General features: G+C 43.1%; 1 long non-coding RNA gene across 3 annotated transcripts; it reads left to right on the top strand.

Moving 5' to 3' along the window:
• The first annotated feature begins 1,002 nt into the window (after window positions 1-1,002).
• LOC119857553 lies at window positions 1,003-18,536 on the top strand. Of its 3 annotated transcripts, XR_006282412.1 has the most exons (4): window positions 1,003-1,276; window positions 3,470-3,568; window positions 15,646-15,744; window positions 17,541-18,536. It is a non-coding gene; the product is annotated as an uncharacterized LOC119857553 (long non-coding RNA). The 3 variants fall into 3 exon arrangements; XR_005293632.2 differs by lacking the exon at window positions 17,541-18,536 and having other exon boundaries at window positions 15,646-16,393; XR_006282411.1 differs by lacking the exons at window positions 15,646-15,744; window positions 17,541-18,536 and adding an exon at window positions 6,749-7,224.
• Window positions 18,537-20,078: the final 1,542 nt, after the last annotated feature.

The following is a 20,078-nucleotide window of genomic DNA, read 5'->3' as shown; positions in this document are numbered from 1 at the left end:
CTAAGGGAGTCAGGTGCTCCCCTTGAAAACCAAAGCCTAAAGCTTTCATTTTACAAGGAGGGTACAGGTTAGTTGTAGTATAGTATTCAGCCAGGAAAGCATGTTCCTCATCTTCAATCAGCCCACAGTGCCTGGAGATCTCCTTATCCTTTCCTCTCTCTGGGGAATGAATAACTTTTACCCATTTTATTTATTTGGTGTTGGGCGAGGAGGTGGGCAATCATTACTCCACCCCCCCAATCCATGTGTGCAGGCATGTTGCTGACGGGAAAGGGGGCATGGCCAGGGGATGCCCTGATTCATTGCACCCTTCAACAGCCTCCCCAGCAGTGCGCCTGCGTATCCATTGCCAAAGCTTAAGGCCCAACTCAGAAGAGCCTGCTGATTCAGGTGACCCCTTTAAATGCACGCTTAACTTTCAGCCTGTGCTTAAGTTCTTTCTTCAAGCTGCCCCTAAATGGCATAGCCCACACCCAACTGTGATGCTGGAGACAGCACACTTTCTCTCCTCCCAGAAGAGATTCCAGAGCCCTGGCTCTTCCTGGAACAGCACCTGAGATGGACCCAATGTGAGAGCTCTACATGTTCTGAAAGCGAATGGATACCATCTTGCCTTCATGTTTACTTCCACTGAAAGCAGGAAAACTTCATGTGAAGTAGCCTGGTGAGCCTTTGTGTCATGGGGTCCTCTTTGGGGTAGAGGAGCCTAGTGGTTAGTGTCTGCTCATTGCGGGGGCAGTGGTAGGGGAGCTCGGGTCTGCCGACTCCACCAGGCTTTGATCCAGGGCCCTAGGAAGGTCAGCAGCGTTTGGCCTCTGGAAGGGAGGGGTCCTCTGAGCTGCCTTCTCTGGGTCACTTCCTACCACTGCTTCTGGCCTCAGATAAGTGGGGTGTGGGGGAGAAAAAAAGGAAACCAAAACCTGCCAGTCACGTCTGGGCTTTGCATACAGTTTTGTCCTCTTGGGGAGGTTTCTCCAGCTCTTTTGGTAGGAGCCTTCTGAATAGGTCTGCACTCCTCCCCAGCTGCCCCCTTCTGAGCTGGGTTGATCCCTTTTTAATCCTATCTTCATTTGGAGCATGCTCTGCAGGGCTGAAGGGATGGGGCTAGCTGGTCCCCATGTAGTCCTTTAACCCCTTCCATCCCAGGGTGAAGTGTGAATACCCCATACACTCGGATAAAACTTTGCACTTTTAAAGCACCTTTCAACTGAGGATCTCATCATGTTTTACAAATTGCAACTACTTCATTAAGCCTCTCTGTATGCCTTTCTGGAAGGTAAGTAGGACTCCCACTTTACAGATGGAGAAGCTATAGTGCAGGGAGGTTAATGTGACTTGTCCAAGGGTTAACATAGTCTTCAAGGTAGCTTCTCATATAGCAGGTAGGTCCTATTGGAATGAAAAATTGATCTCTATTGGCTGTAGAGCCATGATGGTTCTCGTGTTTCTCTCTTACTGTCAAACTCAGGTGGATTATGCACAAATTTGATATCAGGTAGAATAAAATGTACCAAAACACAGAGAGCCAGAAAGTAGCATTTATCCTATTGCTTATTTAAAAATAACAGGTTTCAGAGTAGCAGCCGTGTTAGTCTGTATTCGCAAAAAGAAAAGGAGTACTTGTGGCACCTTAGAGACTAACAAATTTATTAGAGCATAAGCTTTCGTGAGCTACAGCTCACTTCATCGGATGAAAGTGAGCTGTAGCTCATGAAAGCTTATGCTCTAATAAATTTGTTAGTCTCTAAGGTGCCACAAGTACTCCTTTTCTTTTTAAAAATAACAGGGAGACTATTTTACGCTTGAGTGACAACCATCCGGCTGTGAAGATAATGATAGTAACAGCAGGAACATGCAAACATGGGACTAATGCAAATGTTAAAAAAAAAATGTTCATTTATATGTAAATAAAAGAGGATCCCCAAAAGCTGACTTTTGTAATGGTGTTCTTGTCTCATTGTAACTTGTGTCACAGGGATGATGCTGTGTGTTTTCCTTGTCTTTACTACAGGACAGTTACACACTGTCTAACAAAACTAAGCTGTGACTTCTGATCAGAAATGTGAAATTTAGGATACTGAACTCAACAATATTGAAACGTATGGTCCTTAAACCTTAAAATCCTTCCTGATCTGCAGGCTTGATTTCACTGAATCACTGAGTTCCTGTAAAATAAGACTCTCCCTTCTTCCCAGACAGTGGGACTATAAGGTTGGAGGACTGTAATTTGATCAAGAATCCAAATGATCAGAGATATTCAAGGACATTGCAAGATCAAATATCTCTTTGCATTGGCTCTGCCATTGCTGCAAAAACACCTCAAAGCCTGACTGAGCAGATGAAGAGACATTGGTCTTAGACTAAGTTAATGTATTTTCTTATATTTGCTTAGAAAATGCTAACACAAACATAAGAGACTCCTTGACTTCAATAAGGCTCCACCTCGGTGTATGGGTGTGACTTGGATGTTACAGCTTGCAGGATCAGGACCATAGGCCGTACTCAACACCTCTGTTTTCCTTAACAGTTAGCTAAATCAGTGGACCAGCTCATAACACAACAGTAAATTAATAAATAATACTCCTGTAATTCCATATGCCTGGAAGATAATAATATGGTCACAATTAGAGAAGAGCACTTTTCATGTCCTGTGAATCCTTGTGAACTACATTATGTTACTGCACACTATTGTCCATTCTCCTTGCAGCACAGAAGAGGAGTGTGTGTAAAGGTCAGCAGGGAGTTTTAAATTAAGTGAATTGTGATTTTTCTGTTCTAGATTAGTTTCATTTATTAGATTTATAGGAAATGTTTCAAGGCAGCTATCCAGGGCTCTAGTTCTTTTCAGTCATTTTTAGCTTGCAGGTTGTATGCAGGAAGAACTATCTTGGGAAAGGCTTCGTAGATCTAGTCTACCACATAGACTTTAAAAAACTTTACCTTTAGTTTCAAAGATGTTGAAATAAACAAAGGAGCTTGATTTCTGAATTATTATACTTATGGTGTCTTTCAACTTTTTCTTTTTCCCAATAGCTTTACATCTGTCTGTGGGTGGAGGTCTGATGCTGATACATGAAATTCAATACATTAATAATTTTTTAATTACAAGATCAAAGCAAATAGGTTTTTATTACTCTGGTATCCAATAGTTCATAACTATTTAATGCCAGGAGTCAGGATTTCTTGATGCATTGTAGTAACAGAGCAAACCTTACTGATTATATTAGGACTGTTAGCCGTAGGCCAAGTGATTTTTTTTTTAAAGGTTGAAAGTATTTTTATAGTCATTCTTTATAAAAATGTGCAAGTGTCCAATGAAATGATGCAACTCTCATTTTATGTCTAGCCTGGAACTGTGTATGCAATATACCGCATAAGGAGAAACCCAGTAAGAGACAGACATCATTAAAACATAATGTTATTTTCTAGCTTCTAGCACTTTTCTACATCTTGTTTTGCTGCTTTGCAGGGCTCAGAGAACTTTAGGGGATGACCTTGAATAGTCTCTAGGAAGAGTCGGAGGATGTGTAATTACCCACTGGTGTGATTCTTCTGATGGAAGCAATGGGTGAGTTGTAGTGCAGGAAGGGGTCAGATATTTTTACCACAATGTTGCCTAACCCTAAAAATGCCTGCACCATGTCTATACCACAGCTTTAACCATTTCTACCACCAGTGGAGCTTTGTGGGCTTTGAATTACTGCTGTGAAGTTTGCTAATGCAGACATGTCCTTGGGCTGAGATGTTTACCCTCTCTTCTCTGGGTGTTGCGGGAATGAAATTTGCTAGACTTCCTGTGACAGCTTAAGGATTCCTTCACACTAGTATTTTTTTCTGAAAAACTTCCCACCATCACTTGCACCAGTGGAGCTCCTCTGCTAGCATCAGTGGTAGGACCACTAGCATAGGCAGGGCAATGTTTGGACCACGGTTATTTAAAATGCACAGACAAGCCCATTTCAGTGGAAATGTCAAAAATTTCATATTCTTGTTAGATTTTTTCAGGGAGAATTGGCCAATATTGGTCCTTTGGTTATATTAAAAATTAAGCATGGCTTGGTGCTTTGTTTTTGTATTGAATCCAAAGAACTGAAGTCCATTTCTTTACCTCACCTTTTGACTCGGTCTACATCTGCATCTCCAGCATTTCTTTCTGGATGTCCTTCTATCATCTCTGTCTCTGCATGGAAAAAACAGAACAACCATCTGGCTTCCCAAATCCTCCCTCATATCTCTTGACACCACCCTCTTAACTGGCCACTTTAATTCATTGTCAGATTTCTCAAACCATGTCCAGGGTTTTGCCAGCTCCTGTCCCTTCTTCCTCTATTACATCTCTAAAACTCCTCCATTCCTCTCCATCCCTCTAAAATCCTTGCCCTATAGGCTGCTGTATCTTATATTGGCTGCCAGAAGCCCACAGAAGCCAATCCTGTGGCCAATGTTTGGCCATATGCAGAGATGTCCCAGACATATCTCCTTTTCACTGGCTACACCCCCCACGCAAGGACTGGGTGGTGGTGGTATAAAAGCTACTTACAGCAACCCTATGCCATCCAAGTATCCCTACTGATGGGAAAATCCACAACTGGCCCTTTAAGACTGATTTACATGTCATGAAGCAGATGGAATACGGCTGAGGATGCAGCCCCATATATCCAAAATGGCGTGTTCTAGAAACTCCATTTTTGGGGGCCTTGCTAAGGAGAAGTCCCTCTTAGTATTTCTTTTTTGATGGCAGAAAAGGGGTTCTAAATCTAGGAAGAAGAGGTCTTCAGGCTAAAAAGAATAACATTTCAACTCATCAGCATTATATATGCTCAGATAGCCTGAGGTGCCAGGGGAGATTGGAAGGATCAAGAGAGATGGAACCTGCAGTAATCATGGCAAGAGATGACCCAGGATTTTAGAGGCAGAACTTCTCCATTTGTGTTGTGGACTGGGGCTGGCATTTGTCAGCCTCTGGACTGGGAAGTAACAAAGGTGCCAAATTTGCTTCTTCCTCACTCTAGACCTGGGCCAAGCATTGATCAGCTGGCCCAGAGTTGCTGGGCTATCGTGCATCAAAACAAGTTAGAAAAATCTTTAAAGAATGAAGGGCCATTTCAGATCAAGATGAGGCCTGATTCTCTGTTGGCTTTCACTTTGTCACTAAGGCCAATGCAAGGTGCCAAGCACTTCTGATTTGGTGTTTTATGCCCAGTTTGCACAGTGATGGTGACGCAGTGCAGGACAATGACAAATTTGACCCATGGAGGCTAAGGGCTACCCCATTAAAGTCAATTGAGTTACAATTGGTATTATTATTAGTGCACAAGCAGTGCTAGATGGCCCAGCCACAAAACACATCTTCCTAAAAACTTTCCCAATACTTCAGATAAAATTCAGCTTCATTTCTGAGAACAAGGTCTGATGTAACATGATGAAGATAAAGAATATGATGAGATTAAATGTTATCATTATCATCTTCCTCCTCTATTAATTTGGCCAAACGCTATATACAGCAATTTTCCAATATGCAGAACGTTAAAAACTGCTTTGACTTAAGAGTATTCTCACTGGTTTGCAAAATGACAAAGTTAATCTGTTTAAAAAAAAAAAAAAAAAAGCTCTTTTTCAGTCCTTTTGGCTGAACTCAGAAAATGTGATTATACAATGGGAAAGGGCAGACTCACCCACCCCTCTCCCCCCCTTTTTTTTGTATGACAACAATGGCAGGATAAGGGAGGAACCACTTATTAAAAGGGATACACTTTAATCAAGGTGCCTAGCACCAAATATTCGCTCTTACACCACTGTAGAGGCTGATGTTTGTTTTCAGTCTGAAGGAAGAAACAGACAACACTCCTTATTTTAACAAAGATCTCTCAGATTAAACAAACAAATTACCTAAATCACAGAATTTAATTTTGTGCTTGATTTGCAAGTGATTTCGGAGGTAAAAATGTTTCTCTTCTCTCCCGTTATGGCTTTCCCAAAGAAGCCTTAACACTTTCATGCTCAGTTGCCTAGTTAACTAATGTGAAACTGTTAAAGGAATGGATTCTGTAATCTTTACTCAAGCAAAACTTCCCATTATTTTCAGTGGCAATTATGCTTGAGTAAGATCTGCAGAATTGGATTGTACATTTGCATACACTGCTATATTGCATAATTGAATGATCTGGAATATTGCATTGCAAGGGTGTAGATGAGAAGTAGGTTTTCATAAGACAGAGATGAAATTTTGCTTGTGACTGCATTTATGCATTTTTCAAAATCAAAAATACCTTTGCCTCTAGCTGCCCGAAACCCTCCAAATCCACCAGGCATTAGATAATCCAATATTACTAACTCTCAGCACTTCATCATAAGTTTTGGGATATTTTATGTGTCTTTTAAATCCACAGCTCTTGGGCTCATGTGTTTATATGACAATCTTAGCTTTCTTTTAAAAGCATTCATTTCTAGCCCTCATGCTTGTGGAAGAAAAACTTGAAAACCTAAAGTCTCAAAAACCAGAAGGCAAATAAAAAAAGGTTTTGTTTGTTTTTTAAATATCTCATCATATTAAAACCAATCTCATGATTTTTAGTGGCCTACTTTACGATTTTTGAATATTATATGTTGGCAATACTTTTGCTGTTAGCACCTTTTCCCAGCACTCATCTGGTGCACAGTACACATTTGAGAAAAATGATGCATATTAAATCTATTTGTCTTTAAAAGAGCATAATTGACACTAATAAGTCTTCTATTTTATTCACAGATTCATAGTTTGAAGGCCAGAAGGGACGCTGTCACCAAAAAGCTAATGTGATCAATGGATGGCTAATCTTATGTAGGAATAGAGAGGTTATTTTACCTCTGTATTTGGCACTGGTGGGACTGCTGCTCAAATACTGTGTCCAAATCTAGTGTCCACAATTCAAGAAGGATGTTGAAAAATTGGAGAGGGTTCAGAGAAGAGCCACAAGAATGATTAAAGGATTAGAAAATATTCCTTATAGTGTTGGACTCAAGGAGACCAATCTATTTAGCTTAACAAAGAGAAGGTTACAGGGTGACTTGATTACAGTCTGTAAGTACCTACATGGGGAACAAATATTTAATAATGGGCCCTGTCTTCTGGCACGATCCAATGTCTGGAAGTTGAAGCTAGACAAATTTATACTGGAAAGAAGACGTACAATTTTAACAAGGAGAGTAATTAATCATTGGTGATGGTAGTGGAGGGTTCTCCATCACTGACAAGTTTTAAATCCAGATTGGATGTTTTCCTTAAAAGATCTGCTCTAGGAATTATTTTGGGGAAGTTCTATGGCCTGTTTCAGAGTAGCAGCTGTGTTAGTCTGTATCCGCAAAAAGAACAGGAGTACTTGTGGCACCTTAGAGACTAACAAATTTATTTGAGCATAAGCTTTTATGAGCTACAGCTCACTTCATCGGGTGCATTCAGTGGTTGGTGTTATAGGGGAGGCAGACTAGATGATCACAATGGTCCCTTATGGTCTTTATGAATTTACATTAAATCATTAAATCATCTAGTCTGACCTACTGCATAACTCTGGTCATAGAATTTCACCCAGTTGTCCCAGTACTAAGCACAAAAACTTGTGCTGGACTAAAGAATAGCTTCCTGAAAGGTATCTAGTCTTGATTTGAAGACATCAAGCTACAGAGAATCTATCACTTCCCTTGCTAGTTTGTTCCAATGGAGAATCACCACTGGGAGATCTAGGTTCAATGTGCTGGACCACTGACTTAATACTGATTTGAATGGGAATTAGGTGCCTTGGTGTTTTGCAAATCCCACTGTTAGCCTCTCTGTGCCTCAGTTCCCCCCACCCCCACAATAGATTGGGATGACAGCATTTCCCTACCTCACAAAAGTATTAAATATTGTGAGGTGCTCAGTTACTACAAAAATGGGAGCCATATTAGTACCTGAGAGAAATTAGAATCATAGAATCATAGGACTGGAAGGGACCTCGACAAGTCATCTAGTCCAGTCCCTTGCACTCATGGCAGAACGAAATATTATCTAGACCATCCCTGACAGGGATTTGTCTAACCTGCTCTTAAAAATCTCCAATGATGGAGATTCCACAACCTCCACAGGCAATTTAGTGCTTAGCTAACCACCCTGACAGTTAGGAAGTTTTTCTTAATGTCCAACCTAAACTTCTCTTGCTTCAATTTAAGCCCCTTCCCTCTTGTCCTATCCCCAGAGGTTAAGGAGAACAATTTTTCTCTTTCCTCATTGTAACAATCTTTTATACTTGAAAACTGTTATCATGTCCCCTTTCGGTCTTCTTTTACAGACTAAACAAACCTAATTTTTTCAATCTTCCCTCATAGGTCATGTTTTCTAGACCTTTTATCGTTTTTGTTGCTCTTCTTTGGACTTTGTCCAATTTGTCCACATCTTTCCCAAAATGTGGCACCCAGAACTGGACACAATACTCCAGCTGAGGCCTTATCAGCACGGTGTAGAGTGGAAGAATTATTTCTTGTGTATTTATTATTATAATAAATGATTTCAGCATCTTTAGCCTAAAATCCAAGTTGTAGCAAAAGTAGAGCAAGAAAGTGAAAATGAACTTGCATTTTTTCCTCTGTAAGTGCCATAAAATAACCTCAAGTTGAAATGGGTGTTGCCCAATCCAGTTGTCAAACACTACTGCCACAATACAAAGATGAATGTTTATTGGCTTAACTTTGAAACTGAAGCAAATGCGCTTCTATTCAATTGGGTAAACAAATGCAGTGCTGAGTATATAATAGGGTCCTTTCAAGTAAATTATGCTTCGTAACTCATGTGTAAAAGAAAAATGACTTTTAATATTTATATTCCTGTAAAAAAAATCATCAAGGTTTTCTTTCTGTTAAATAAAAATTAAAAAAGCTTAAATTATGTTCATTTTGTGACAAACTGAGCAAAGCAAGGCAAGCCAGTGAGGCTGACACGCCAACCTTAATTCTCACTGTCATGACAGGGCCGGAAAACAAGTCCCAATTCTGATCTCATTTACATGATCTCATTTACATGGTGTAAATTTCCACTAACTTCACTGATTTCAAGGAGTGACTCTGGACTGATATGGGGATAAATGAGATCAGAATCTGGTCAAATGTGAGTTAAGGACAGCATGGTGGCATTCACTTAAAATTTCCTTTCCTTCCTCATGTAAAAACAAGAGATAAAACTGTTATTATGAGAAATGACTAATTGTATATTATTGGTTTAACCTGAAGCACTGGAATGGCTAGTTAGGTACAAAACAGAACGGCTCGGTCAGATAAATACTTAATTAGACCCTTGCCCTGCAAATGGATCCATCAGTACAGACATTTATATCCACCCAGAGTTTCAGAGACTGCAGAATCGGGCCTTTAGGCAGTAGTTTAAAATGAATATATATTATACATCCAGTACACTGAAACTATCTCCTCCTGAGGTTGCTTTTTTGCTTATGCCGAAGGCTAGGTCTTTGTGAGCTGTTACAGATTCTCATGCACATACATATTTATACCAAGGATTATATATATAATTGAGAAAGACTGCCAAGCCGCTGGGGATTATATATATAAATTAGCAATATATATAAATTGCTAAGTAAGAATCCATATTAGTCACTTTTTGGAAGTTGTTATTAAAACAATATATATTACCTGGATCTGGTGAAGGAGAGATGTCTTCTCCATGAAGTTGATCTCATTATTATTACTTTCAGAGTTTATTTTCAAGTTGCTTCGCAATTTTGTCCCTTCCTATTAACTGTTCTTGTATCCTGTTGTCTCCCCACTGCACCTGTGACATCAGCTTTCATTGTCTGCTTTATCAACTTTTCCTGCAAGCACCTTTGCGCTTTGTTCCTTGCTGTCCCTACGGCGTGGAACACCCTCCTGGAAAGAGTCTGCAGAGACCTTACCCGGTCCTCATTCAGATCTCTCCTCTAGATTCTTTTCTACTATGATACCGATGGGAAACTGCCAACTAAGCTCTTTGGGGTTTTTGTTCTGTATTCGTACAGCACCTAGCACTATGTTGTCTTGGCCCTGACTGGAGCTCCCAGGCACTACCTCAAGACAAATAATAAATATAATAATATAATTAATAACTGTGAGCTAGGAAGGTGACCAGTAGGGATCTCTTATATTTATATCCTAAAAAGAAAAGGAGTACTTGTGGCACCTTAGAGACTAACAAATTTATTTGAGCCTGTCATTTATATCCTAGAATGTATTTTTAATTTTTTAAAAAATGTATCAGCCAAAAAACCAGCTAGCTGTGCACTAGAGGTGGTCAGAGAAATTCTGATGAAACATTTTTTTGTTAGAATTGGCCTATTCATCAAAATCTAAATGCTTCACAGAGATGGTTCAATTTTGATAAAACTCTTTCCAGAAACCAGGAAGGTTTCACCTGCCCAACTCCATGGCAGTCCACCTGGTGGGCTGACAGAGAGTTCAGACTTCTAAGGCCCCCAGCAGACTGCCCCACAGCTGGGCTTTCTAGGGTGTCCAGGGTCCAAGGCTGAAGGGCATCCAGATGGACTTTTCTAGGGCTGTAGTTCCCTTCCCTTACATGGATAATTTCAGAATTTGGGGAGTTTATTCCAAATCAGAACAAAACCAGATTTCAAAATATCAAAATCCTCCCCTGAATGGAATTACCTTTCTCAGTAGTTCTCAACCTATGCAGCCCACAATGTGTTACCTGGACCACAAGTTGAGAACCAAGTATGACCCCCGAACCCTCCCACAGACCACTGTACCCAGCACCTCCCGCCCAAAGATTCCTCCACAGAGTGGGGCCAGGAGTGGAGCCCTGGGCAGGGGGCCATGCAGCAGGGACCCTTCTGTGCAGGGCCAGGTGGCAGCCCCAACCCTGGATCTGACTGCATGGGGCCAGGCGGCAGGGCAGCTGGGTGGCAGCTCAGACCCTGACCCTGTGGGGCTGGGTGGCAGCCTGGATACGACTGTGTGGGACCGGGTGGCAGGGCAGCTGGGTGGCAGCCCGGACCCTGACCCTCTGGAGCTGGGTGGCAGCTCCGATGCCAACCCCAGACTCTGACTCTTTGGGACCTGACAGCAGCCACGGACCCCCACTGTGCGGGGCTGGGTAGCATCCTTGACCCCGGACCCCGCAGGGCTGGCAGGTGACCCTGACCCTGGGAACCCTGGCCAACAGGAGCTGTGGTGGTGGCACTTGCGGGCACGGGCATCACACAGAGCCCCCTGGCCCCTCCACCTAGGGTCCCTTCCAGGAGCTGCGCGGAGCCAGGGCACGCAAGGAGCCTGCCTTAGCCCCACTGTGCCACCAACCAAGAGCTGCCGGAGGTAAGCGCCGTCCGGCTGAAGCCCACACCCTGATTCCCCTCCAGCACGCAACCTCCTGCCCCAGATTGGAACCCCCTCCTACACCCTAAATCTCTGCCAGACCCTGCACCTCTGCCCCAACCCTGAGCACCCTCCCAGAGCCTGCACCACACACCCCCACACCCTGCCCCAGGCCTGAGTCCCCTCTTGCACGCCTAACTCCTCATCCCCCACCCCACCCCAGAGCCTACACCCCCAGCCGGAATCTGCATCCCCTCCTACACCCTAACCCTCTGCCCCAGCCCCGAGCCCACTCCCATACTCCAAACCCCTCGGCCCCAGCCCGGAGTCCCCTTCTGCACCCCAAACCCCTCATCCCTGGCCCCACCCCAGAGCTTGCACCCCAAACCAGAGCCCTCACCACCTCCCACACCCCAACTCCCTGCCCCAGCCCAGAGCTCCCACCTGCACTCTAAACCCCTCATATCTGGCCCCACCCAAGCCTTCACCCCCACCCAGACCCCAACTCTTTGCCCCAGCCCAGTGAAAGTGTGTAAGGGTGGGGGACAGCAAGCGATGACAGGAGGGGGGATGGAGTGAGTAGTGAGCAGGGCTTCCTAGAAGGGGCAGGGCAGGGCCTTGGAGAAGGGGCAGGGCTGGGGAGTTTGGTTTTGTGCAATTAGAAAGTTGGTAACCCTAGAAAACACAGACACAGCAGTCTTTTCCTTCTTACTGTGTGTTACATTCTCTTGTACCTTTGTCTGAATTAGGCTGTAATCTCTTAAGGGCAGAGACCATCTTTTAACCTGTGATGAACATGTCCTTGTACAGTGAGGCTGTGAACCTAATTCCAGCCTCTAGCTGTAGAACAAAATTTAAAAAAAGGCTGTTCTTATCTTTTTCTTTTCTCTCACAGTAAAGTGGAGTATGTTGAAAAACGGAAGTCTTCTGTGTAATAATGTTCTTCTGATAGCTGCAGGCTACATTTGCTGGATGGTAATTAAAAAAATTTAAACAGCATCTGAATTCTGCATGCAAATTGCTTCTTAGTTTTTCACAAGCTATGTTTTTGTTCATTCCTTAAAAAGCAAGAAAACTTAGTCATGATAAATACAGTAATCAGATTTTGCTTCCTATATTTTCCCTCCCTACAGCTAGGTTATATCAAATAATAATAATTTGTCATACTGTAGGATGAAATAATTTCTTGTAAATGTTCTGATTGATTGTTTGAAATATATATTTATATTGAGGACCTTTTTTCTGACAAATTTGAGCAGGATTTAATTTTTGTGTTAATCATGCCAATATTTATTTTTACATTGCATGGCTTTTAGTTTCTTCTTTCTTTACTCATTTTGTGTAAGGATTTTAATGATGATATGCACTATAGTGGTTCGTTTTTCATCTGCCCCCATCCCCAATGGGCTGATGGACTAATTAAGGCCCCTATTCTGCAAAATTATTTGCTTAACTTAATGCATTTGAATAGTCCATTTGAAATCAGCAGGAAACTACTCATGTTGGAGATTAAGCATATGCATAAATCTTTGGAGGACTGGGAACTAAATGGTGTTTTCTTATTTAAAAAAGGCACATTTTGACTATGCTGACTAAATCCTATGAATTTAAACTGCCCAAACATAAAAATAAAATCAGGCTGCAATAGTCTTCTAGCTAAAGCAGGCACAGCTCAAAATGTTATACATGGCAAAGGCCACACATACTACCTGCCTTACTCAAGCGTCCAGTTCCTATGAACCTGATTCTGCAAATATTGACATGAGTAGTCCTGCTGAATTCTTCTGATTGGGTCTAACCATGTGACTAATGTAAGCAGGACTGGACACCTATAAAATTGTTGGACTATAATGGTATGTGCTGTAATGCTGACTTTTGATTGTGTACTTTGTAATGGGAAAGGAACAGGTATTAAAAACTAAAATAATTTTTTTTAAAAATCACCAAACCCATCACCAAAACAAATCTAAGATGCTCCAGGTTTCTATTTACAATGCCAGAGGAATTGTGTAAGCATGATTCCTGAGTTTTACGGATATAACCAGGGTGGTTACACCCCAGAATGGAATAATAATTAAAATCTAGGTATTGGCAGCTTTGGGCTTGCTTTTCAACAGCAGCCTAAGGGGTAAACTTCAGTAAGCAAGCTTTAGAGCAGCACCTTTATTGAAATAAACTAGGGAAAGAAGCTGTGTCTGATTCCCCAAAAGCTATTCTAGCAGATGCTTCTTGTTATGCACAGAAGGTCCCAAACACAGTAAGATGCTTCAATAATACCAGCTTCAAGTGTTCAAAAATCATGAGTCAGGACCACCCAAAATCATGAGATTTTAAAAATATATATTGTTCTTAGCCTTTTTATTCACCTTCTGGTGTTTGATCCTTTAGGGATTATGTTTTCAAGCTTTTCTCCTCAACTATATGGATTAGAAATGTACTTTCTTTCTAAAATCATATAACTCCAGGAGCTGAAGCTTTAAGAAAAATCACCAGATGAAATCACCAGAGTTAGCTGCACTGCATAGGCCTTAGTTGATATGCAAGGATGGTCCGGATCACAGTGACATGGTGGTCATATGTAATTGCTTGCCTGCCAGCCAAGTGAGACAACAGGTAGAGAGACCCTATTTCACCTTAGAGTTAAAAACTTAATAAAAAGGCTGCAGTTAAAATGTGATTTGGCATGAATGAAATGGGCAGCTCAGGCACTTGGCTAAGCTGCAGCAAGAAGAGGGAAGTGGTGCGTTGCAAGGGACATTCCTCTGTGTCCAAGGTAAACATCAGGCTGCTGTCTGAGCAAATGGGCTAAGGCAGACAGCAGAGGGCTGCGCTGACTCACTGCATTCACACAGGCAGGTGCGGATGGGTGGGTGCGCTGAGATCCTGTAGCTGCCAGAGGCGGGAGAAGGGCAGAGGCAGCAGGATGTCTAGCGCCAGGCTCGCGCGGGAAACATTCCCCAGCAGCAAGACCCATTATGTCCCAAAGCAAACAGCCATAAAACAAACGCTTCTTACAGTGATGCAACCTGACCTTCTGCAGAGCAACGGGATGCAGAGCTCTTGCTCAAAAACTGGGATGGGGCAACAGCAGAGTCTCTGCTGAAACTGCATACTTTGGGCTTAACCAAAATAATAATATTGTTTAGATGTATTTCTGGCAACAAATGTGGTTTCCATGGCATCAATAGAGCATACACTGTGCTTTGCAGGAGGGCGAGTGTCAAGTGTGCCTCTGAAGTCCCTCTTAAAACCCCCTGGGTTCCAAAGGTGCAACTACTAGGAGAGAAGCAAGGATTCCTTTCCTCTTCTCCCAGTGGCTCCTATCTTGTTGATATCCCTTCAAGGACAAATACAGTCCTGCACCCCTCTTTCATTGCCTATTTGTTTTCGATGCAGTCACATCACTCTATCTTTGACCCTTCAGCACTTATGTGGGCAAAACTCCTCTTGATTTCAGTGGGATATTTTCTTGCACTGAGACTAAAGAGCTGGGTAACAAATAGGCAGTTCCTACATACACACAATAGTGCCACAGTCTATCCTATTTCTTTTTGCTTTTTTTAATGTGTAGGCCCAGGAAATTAAAGAACTTTTGGGGAAAGCAGTTATGGCAACAGTTGGAAAGTTAGATGTGAAATGAGGAGGAGCGTAGCATATAATACATATATGATAATGATAAAAGAAATGTAGCTCTTACTGGAAACGGCAAACTGTCCATCTGACCCCTTCCTGAACAATTTTTTGGGAATAGGATTAACAATGAAACATACCCTCGGATGGCACAGAGCACATATTTCACAGTCATGTCAACAGTTCATTGTGTAGCTTGTGCAATCTGAAAACTAAAGTATGCATTTACACGTGGGGAAATTGAATGGCTAAATGTCCTGTCCTGCAAGACATTCATACTAATGGGAGTTCAAGGATGTGCAGTATCTCTTAGGACTGGGTATATGCCTTGGTCAAGGCCACGGAAGAAGTTGGAATTAGAATTCAGGAGCTCAAATGCATATTCCTGTGTCCAGACTAATATGCTACACCGCTCTCAAAGTTTACTTGTGATTATTCTGCTTGCCACTGTCTCTGTGATTCTGCTGTGTTCAAATAAATGTTACTTGCCACATGACAGAGAGGTTCTTGTGATGCTGAGCTCTTTTGAGAGTTACTGTATAATATAGTAAGTGAGGCACTCTGGTGAGGGCTAAATCTAGTAGTTATTCTAACCTATGATCAATATGCCTGCTGTTGTATCGATGGCATTTTTGGGGTTCAGGTGCAAGTGCTTCAGGATTAATCCATTTTTTCCTTTATTCCTCTCAGGACCTGCATCTGAAAGGCCTTTTCTTCCAGCCAAGAGCTGACTGAATGGATTCACTTCCCTACAAAGCATCTCAACATTGGTCCAGAGCAGGAAAAGAGGTCTTGTAGTGGCTGGAAATGTCCACATCACTTACTCCTCCCCTCAGGCTGAGTATGCCCACGGTAGAGATGGCTTTTAAAACTGAAGAGGTACAATAAAAGCTGTGTTATCTGGCACTTTATCAACCAGAAAGCTCTATTAACCGGCATGTCTGATATCACCCAATACAAATCTTCAGTTTAGTAACTGGTACTAGTATACTGCCCAGGAGGTTATGCAATTGCACATTCTGCACTCTGCTTTTATGTAAAAGAGGCAGAAGACAAGTAAGCAAGCTGATATCAGGGATTTATTCAAAAAAGCAGCTTCCAGGGTGTGTCATGGTGTCATTACAGATTCAGCCCAATCTCCTACACTTCTACATCTGCAATAATAATTGATGTTGATAATGATGACCCTGAGGCACTGCAAGATCCTGAAGTGCCTCCTGAATTATCAAAGAGAGATTAAATTATGTTCAGTATAGTTTTAGTGTTAAGTGTATTTTTAGGGATCTGGGTGTATGCCATGCACTGCCTATAGTGATATGTAGTGTATAAGATAACCTACTGTATCGAAAACTTTAACTGTATACATCTAAGTGCTCCAGGAAACAAACCACTGTGCAGTGCAGTACTACTACTGCATTGGTGAGTACCTGTATACTATTTTATACATCAGGGAACGGCAACCTTTGGCACATGGCCCATCAGGGAAATCTGCTGGTGGGCCGGGATGGTTTGTTTACCTGCAGCATCCGCAGGTTCAGCCGATCGCAGCTCCCACTGGCTGCGGTTCGCCGTGCCAGGCAAATGGGGGCTGCGGGAAGCAGTGGCTAGCGCATCCCTCAGCCCGCGCCGCTTCCTGCAACCCCCATTGGCCTGGAACAGCGAACCGCGGCCAGTGGGAGCTGTGATCGGCCGAACCTGCAGACACTGCAGGTAAACAAACTGGCCCGGCCTGCCAGTGGATTTCCCTGATGGGCCACATGCCAAAGGTTGCCGATTCCTGTTATACATTATTCATTTTATTGTATTCTAATTCTTTGAAAATTGGTATTCCATTGGTAAGTATAACTCTTAGTTAAACAGAATTTTTGACTAACCGGTACCTTGCATTCTCCCATCATGTCAGATAACAAAGCTTTTACTGTATATGCACATTGATGCTTACAGTCTCACAACATTTTATTAATCACGACTAGATAGTGTGTTTTACTCACATATGGGGAAGTGAAACTCACCTTCATCCCCATTCTCGGCCTCATAGGTCCTTGAGTCCAGGTCTGGTGCAGTGTGCAGCCCATGGTCCCCAGAGACTCCCCCTTGTCAGCAAGTAGGTGGATAGTGAGGTGTAGCTTTGTTTAGAGTCTTCCCTCACCCCTGCAACTTGCTGGTCAAAGTAGCTAGCCAAGCACAACACTGGTGGGAAAGTAAACATCATCCCTTTACAGCCTGCAGCAAGTTAATTCCCCCTTCCCATCCTCCAAAGGAAGATGTGAGACTAGGGGATGAACTGTGACTCTAAGGCTATGTTTACGCTACAGAGTTAAGTCAACTCAATTTATGTCGACAATCATAAATTGCTGTAATTACATCACTTGTGCATGTACACACAATGCTCCTTTTGCGTGTTCATGCTCTACCATTGACAGAGAGAGCAGTGCGCCATGTGTAGATATCCCACTGCAAATTGCCACCTTCTCCCACTAGGAGTTCTGGAAATGGATTGCAGTGCATCATGGAGGTTGGCTCATGCAGTTTTCTACATCCCAACATTCCATGGGTTTCTGACTATGTTTCATGCCGTTTTTCAGCTGCCCCTGTAAACTGCACGCTTGCCATCTCTGCCTGATAACATGGATCCTGTACTGCTCTCCACTCTTGTGAAGAGCATTATGAACACAACATGGCTGATCCTGCAGTATTTCATGAGCTGTAATCTGAAAAAGAATCTGTGATGTCTGCCATTCTGTGTGCCATGGAAAGAAACAATTCAAGATTGATATTGGCATTCACGGAGCAGCTGCACATGGTGGACCATCACCATCAGGATTGGGAAACAAGCTCTGAGTGGTTGGTTCGCATTGTGATGCAGTTATGAAATGAAAAGCAGTGGCTGCAGAACTTTCAGATTTGCAAAGTCACCTTCTTGGAACTGTGTGTGGAACTGGCCTCTACACTGTGGCGCAAGGACACCAAAATGAAAGCTGCCCCCATGGTGGAAAAGCGAGTGGCGATCGCTCTGTGGAAGCTAGCAACTCCAGACTGCTACTGGTCAGTTGTGAAACAGTTTGGAGTTGGAAAGTCCACTGTGGGGGTTGTGGTGATGCAAGTATGTAGGGCCATTAATCGCCTCCTGCTACAAAGGACTGTGACTCTGGGCAATGTGCGGGAAATAGTGGGTGGCTTTGCGGCAATAGGATTCCTTAACTGCAGCACCTTGATAGATAGCATGCATATCCCAATTTTGGCCCCAGACCATCTTGCGATTAAATACATCAATAGAAAGGGCTAGTTCTCTATGGTATTGCCAGCGCTGGTGGATTACTGGGGTCATTTCACTCACATCAATGTGCGGTGGTCAGGGAAGGTGCATGATGATGGCATCTTTAGGAACACTGCCTGTATAGAAAGCTGCATGCAGGGATTTTCTTTCCAGATCAGAAGATTCTAATAGGGGATGTGGAAATGCCCTTTGTGTTCCTGGGAGACCTAGCCTACCCTTATTCCCATGGCTCATGAAATCTTACAACCGGAAACCTTGACAGCAGCAAGGAGCGCTTCAACAACAGGCTCAGCAGATGCAGAATGACCACTGAATTTGTGTTTGGCAGATTAAAGGGTCACTGGTGTTGCCTGTTTGGCAGGTTAGACCTCAGTGAGGAATATATTCCCAAGGTCATAGCAGCCTGCTGTGCTCTGCATAACATTTGTGAAGCTAAAGGGGAAAATTTTCCCCAGGGGTGGAGCATTGAGGTGGATTGCCTGGCAGCTGATTTGGAGCAACCAGATACCAGGGCTATTAGAGGGGACTCAAGGGGGTGGGGGGAGCTGTTTGAATAAGGGAGGCTTTGAAGCAGCATTTTGACAATGCACCCCAGTAATGTGTTTTTCTGTAATGCATTCAGTCTGGCATTGTTTACTTGTTGCCTTGAATGACCCTTCTAATGATTGCTGCCTGAGCGTTAATTGTAATCTGCAAATGTGCTGATTGCCACTTTGTATGAATTTCTGCAGCAACCACCATGTGTAGGACACAAAAAAAGAATCATTCTATTTCAAGACTAGATTTTTATTAAACAGCTATACACAGATTTCCACTTCTAATGAAACATGTCTCTAGGGGTGGAGTGCAAGGGGTACTGGGACGGACCAGGAACATGCAATGAATGTGAGGGAGGAGCTTTGGGGGGCCTGGAATGCAGTTCTGTATGGGCTGCAGGGGGAGTTGAGCACAGATGTGTTCCAACTGCAGCACAATCAAGGACCTCATCATCTCTGTTTGGTCCTCAGCTTTATTATCCGCTCCAGCCCCCTATCATCCTCTTCTACCCGTCTCCTCTTCTGGCTATCCATTCTGATTTTTTTGTGGATTGTCTCTCTCTACACTCTGTGCTCACTATCTGCAGCATCAGATGATTGCAGCACTTTTCTAAACATATCCTCCTTACTTCTCATTGTTTGCTTCCTTATCTGATGGAGGTGCTCCGCTGGTGTGTAGGAGCTGGATCTCAAGGGTACATCTGCAGAAACAAAAGGAACAATACACACTATCAGTATAGTGAGTGCACTCACAGCCTTGAATCATAAAAGTTACATACACCTCTTTCTCACTTTTCCTTTGCCTGCACACAGCATGGCAAGTGCTCTAACCATGGTGAGTTTGGTCCAGGAGGGAAGGGGCAAGATACAACAGAGGGGTCTGGGAGCTTCAAAAGGGGATCAGTACATGTGCCTAGGGACTCTATTCTGAATATTGGCACCGTTTGCCACAGGCGGGGGTGATCAAAACTGGTATCTCTCTCTTGAGGATAATCAAGTATGCAAGGGTGCATCTCCTGCATGCGTGCAGCTTCAGACCGGGTCTGTATGCTGCTCACCTGCGTGCTGCTTTGGTTCCTACAGAAGTAATTGATGATTGGCATGACAAAGTTTCCTACAGCGGGGGGAAGAAACAAAGGAGCTCTGCCAAGGATACTTCAGCAGAGGATTGCAGAGTACCTCCAGGAAAGGTACCTTGAGATCTCTAGAGAGGATTCCTGGGAGATCCCCATGTGGAATAACAAACTTTTCTGCAGGGCACTCACTTGTTCAGCTGTATAGGGCAATGAGAAGCAGATGCAAACTGTCCT

The sequence above is a fragment of the Dermochelys coriacea genome, chromosome 6, assembly GCF_009764565.3.
Source record: "Dermochelys coriacea isolate rDerCor1 chromosome 6, rDerCor1.pri.v4, whole genome shotgun sequence".
Lineage (NCBI taxonomy): Eukaryota > Metazoa > Chordata > Testudines > Dermochelyidae > Dermochelys > Dermochelys coriacea.
This window is presented reverse-complemented; position numbering and strand designations above follow the sequence as displayed.